Genomic DNA, 1,276 nt, shown 5'->3' with positions numbered 1-1,276 from the left:
ACCCGGCCATCCCGGGGAGCGTTTTTCCCGGCAGCATCGGGGAAACTCTTGCTTTCACTGCCCGCTGCCCAAGTCCCCACTCGCATCGGCCCCCCGCGCCAACAAGCCAACGCTGCCGAATCGGCAGACACTGCTGCCGAATCTGCCGACACTGCCCCGCGGGCTGCCACTGCCCCAGTGTCTAAACCAGCGGTCTTTCTCGTCGAGCCTTGGACTATCCAGCCCGTCCAGACCCATCGCCAGCACCCGCTGCCGATTCTGCCGACTTTGCCGATTTCGTCGGCGCTGCCGATTCCACCACTGCCCGCCGTGCCTGAACCAGCGCTGTTTCGTCAGCGTGTCCCCTCGATGAATTTTCCTGCATGGCCCGGCCAGTCCAGCGTCCAGCCCATGTTCGTCGAAAAATCTGCGCTGCCGATTCTGCCGACTTTGCCGATTTCGTCGGCGCTGCCGATTCCAACACTGCCCGCCGTGCCTGAACCAGCGCTGTTTCGTCAGCGTGTCCCCTCGACAAATTTTCCTGCCTGGCCTGGACAGTCCATCGCCCAGCCCATGTTCGTCGCAAAATCTGCGCTGCCGATTTTCCCCGACGAACCTGCAGCCGCACAAATCTGCGCTGCCGAATCTGCCGACACTGTCCCGCGGGCTGCCACTGCCCCAGTGTCTAAACCAGCAGTCTTTCTCGTCGAGCCTTGGACTATCCAGCCCGTCCAGACCCATCGCCAGCACCCGCTGCCGATTCTGCCGACTTTGCCGATTTCGTCGGCGCTGCCGATTCCACCACTGCCCGCCGTGCCTGAACCAGCGCTGTTTCGTCAGCGTGTCCCCTCGATGAATTTTCCTGCATGGCCCGGCCAGTCCAGCGTCCAGCCCATGTTCGTCGAAAAATCTGCGCTGCCGATTCTGCCGACTTTGCCGATTTCGTCGGCGCTGCCGATTCCAACACTGCCCGCCGTGCCTGAACCAGCGCTGTTTCGTCAGCGTGTCCCCTCGACAAATTTTCCTGCCTGGCCTGGACAGTCCATCGTCCAGCCCATGTTCGTCGAAAAATCTGCGCTGCCGATTTTCCCCGACGAACCTGCAGCCGCACAAATCTGCGCTGCCGAATCTGCCAACACTGTCCCGCGGGCTGCCACTGCCCCAGTGTCTCAACCTGCGGTCTTTCTCGTCGAGCCTTGGACTATCCAGCCCGTCCAGACCCATCGCCAGCACCCGCTGCCAATTCTGCCGACTTTGCCGGTTTCATCGGCGCTGCCGATTCCAACACTGCGCCCAC

This window comes from Populus nigra, chromosome 2, assembly GCF_951802175.1.
Source record: "Populus nigra chromosome 2, ddPopNigr1.1, whole genome shotgun sequence".
Classification (NCBI taxonomy): Eukaryota; Viridiplantae; Streptophyta; class Magnoliopsida; order Malpighiales; family Salicaceae; genus Populus; species Populus nigra.
The sequence above is the reverse complement of the archived record's forward strand: the minus strand, read 5'-3'. Positions refer to the sequence as shown.